This window comes from Hyperoodon ampullatus (genome assembly GCF_949752795.1).
Source record: "Hyperoodon ampullatus genome assembly, chromosome: 8".
In the NCBI taxonomy this organism is placed as follows: Eukaryota; Metazoa; Chordata; class Mammalia; order Artiodactyla; family Ziphiidae; genus Hyperoodon; species Hyperoodon ampullatus.
Genome location: NC_136921.1, coordinates 45,090,422 through 45,093,951, shown reverse-complemented (window position 1 = coordinate 45,093,951; position 3,530 = coordinate 45,090,422).

Below are 3,530 nucleotides of genomic sequence, written 5' to 3'. Positions count from 1 at the left end.
CCCGCCAGGCGGTTAGCTCCGCGCGGCCCAGCGGCGGGACGAGCCCCGGGGAGCCCGCTCGGCCGAGAGTAGCGGAAATGGCGCAGGGTCCAGAAGGAGACCCAGGGGCCGGTGCGGCCTGCGCGCGGGAACCCGGAGGTCCCGCCCCCGGCGGAGGAAGAATCGGGCCGCCGCCGCCGCCCCGCTCGCGCCCTGTCCCGCCCCTCCCGCCTCCGGGGCCCTCCGGGCTCCGCCCCGTCTCACCCTGGAGGGTGTGGGGAGGAGGAGACCTTACGTCTGAGAATTGTGCCTAAAACTAACCTGACCCGTGACTGGGGGGCTTTAGGGCTCAGTTGTCAGAGTTTCTGAGCATCATACCCCAGGAAGGCGAAGGCCCTTCAGCAACCCTCTTATTTAGAAATAAAAATCAGTTTATTTTTCCTTTTTGTTTGTAACAATAACAGATAGGCAATTTGGTTGCTTAAATAGCATTGACTTTTCACATTTCAGTATAAAGAGCATGTAAAACGTTCCCTCACCAATATATCCCTTAAAATTAACGTGTGTGTGTGTGTTTAAAAAGATGTAGAGAACAGGCTGGTGGTTGCCAGGGTGGGGGGAGGTGGGGTAACTGGGTGAAGGTGGTCAAAAGGTGCAAACTTCTGCTAGTTATACGATAAGTAAGTTCTGGGGATGTAATGGTGACTAAAGTTAACAACACTGTAACGAATGTTTGAAAATTGCTAAGAGTTGATCTTAAAAGTTCCCGTCATTAAAAAAAATGTGTAACTGTGAGGAAACGGATGTTAAATAAATTATATGTGCAATATATACATATATCAAATCATTGTGTTGTACCCCTAAAACAAATACAGTGTTATATGTCAATCATATCTCAATAAACCTGGAAAAATATCTTGAGTGGTTTTAATATCGATAATGAGTATAGAGCTTGTAGTCTTAAACACTATTATACTGTACTTTTTTTTTTTTTTTTAAGGCCCAGACCCTCCTCAGGCCTTGGAAACCCATTAATGTGATTCAATATTTCCTACTAAACACTCGGTAGAACAAAAGTTCATTTCCTCTTTTCTAATTTTGGACTTCTGCTAAGGTACTTCAGAGAAGCCAGTTGTAATAGAAATCAACCTCTAAAAATAGCTTAGCCTCATTTTCCCCAAAGGTCTGAGTAGAACTCACTAGACTTTCCCTGGCTTCAAAGTTAGGTTTAACCAACTGCCTTCAAACTCGTGGTGCCATGTGCACACCCATATATGGCTTTTCGAAAGTTCAGAAATCTCCTTGTAAAGGACTCCTGGGGAGGATGATTTTTACAGATAAACTGTTATTACTTGAACTCCTACCTTGTCTGACCCTGCAGACTATCTCCGGAGAAATAGCAGAGACCCTGACCCCACTTGCCTCTTGCCCAACATTTTTTTTCCCTAACCATATTCATTTTGATTTAGTTTAATTTTGAATGGCACTACGAAACGTGGCTAAAAGAAACAAGTAGGGCTTCCCTGGTGGCGCAGTGGTTGAGAGTCCGCCTGCCGATGCAGGAGACACGGGTTCGTGCCCCGGTCTGGGAAGATCCCACATGCCGCGGAGCGGCTGGGCCCGTGAGCCATGGCCGCTGAGCCTGCGCGTCCGGAGCCTGTGCTCTGCAACAGGAGAGGCCACAACAGTGAGAGGCCCGCGTACGGCAAAAAAAAAAAAAAAAAAAAGAAGAAGTATATTCTTTTTCTTTTTTTTAACAGGTATATTCTTGAATGACAAGTGTGTTTTCCTACAGCTGTATCAGGTAGAGGAATAAAAGGACAGGAAGTAGTGTATTAATATTTAAAGTGCTATTCATGTAGCATTCCCTTAATAAATATCTTTAGCTTCTTAGTAAAGAAGCTAACTCAAAACACCACATTCCTCTTTATAGGCTAGCAATAAATTTTTTTCCAGAGATAACAGACTCTTAGGAGGTGAGAATTTTGTCATTGGGGGACCATGATGAAATCCGACCTAACCTCCCCAAACCTCTCTCTCATGTGAAAACCTCTCATATGAAAATAGATAAGCTTTGTGGTGACAATGCAATAAGAAGGGAAAAAAGACACCAAAGCACCGTGGAGAAAGAAATACAAGAAGACAGAATAAGGAGAGTGGTCAGATTTAGGAAGGCTCATAGGTCCTTTGACACATCATGGAACACTGCTTCCTTCTCATGAGGAGCAGATGGGATTAATCTGTGATTAGTGCAGTCTATTGTTCTTAAATTACACCAGCATTTGTGTGCCTCTTTCTAGGAGATGAACTATACTGACTAAACAAACGAAACCAAAACCGAATCCCATATAAACAGGACACCTGCAGAATCTTCTGTTCAAAGCCTCCTGGGATTATTATGCAGGTTTGCTTTCTATCTTTCTGTTAGAAAATAGAGAATATGTTGCCCATCAGTGGGTCAGTGAGGTGAGAAAGTTGTAGTTGGGGGAGTGGGGTCACATTAAATTTGCCCAGGTGATGTAAGACGATTAATTGTAACTGGATTTTAACACCAGCCCATACATTTCTACACCAAAAGAGATGCTTGAAAAAGGACAAAATTCATTGTCTCTTTGAAGAAGTTGCCCAATTGTATTGCCTAAAGATTTCAGCTATGGATTTTTTTTTTAAATAACAACATTGGCAATACTTTGAGTATTGTCACTGATGCTTTTGCTTGGGAAACAATTTTTTTAATTTGTTTCTTTATTTATTTTTGGCTGCATTGGGTCTCCGTTGCTGTGCGCAGGCTTTCTCTAGCTGCGGCAAGTGGGTGCTGCTCTTCGTTGCGGTGCGCGGGCTTCTCATTGCTGTGGCTTCTCTTGTTGCAGAGCACGGGCTCTAGGTGCACGGGCTTCAATAGTTGTGGCACGCGGACTCAGCAGTTGTGGCTCGCAGGCTCTAGAGTGTAGGCTTAGTAGTTGTGGCGCACGGGCTTCGTTGCTCCATGGCATGTGGGATCCTCCCAGTCCAGGGATCGAACCCATGCCCCCTGCATTGGCAGGCGGATTCTTAACCACTGTGCCACCAGGGAAGTCCCTCAGCTATTCATTTCTGGTAAACACCCCATGTCCGTCTCTAAGACAAAATGAAGCACTGCCACTTGGGGGATCTGGATCTCATAGATAGGGAAGAAGCTGGAACTCTTGCCAGAATGCTAGTTGTGTGGGTAATATGTAAATGTTTAGCATTGTAAATGCAGATTCCCAGGATATATCCTCCAGAGACTGATTCAGTCCATCTGGCGTAGAGCCCCAAATGTCTCTTCTTAACATGTAACCCAAGTGAGTCAAGAGTATTAGGACTAAATTTTGAGTTTTACAAGTTTCACGCTTGACAGTAAGTAGAATTTTGGGCAAGTTTATAATCACAGCTAAAATATTTTGTGTGCATTTTATGTAATTCACATTGTTAGAATATGACATATACTTATTTTTAAAAAACAATGTATAATAAAGAGCTTCCTTAATATTATTTTAGTGACCCAATTTCTTTAATTCCATTTGACTATT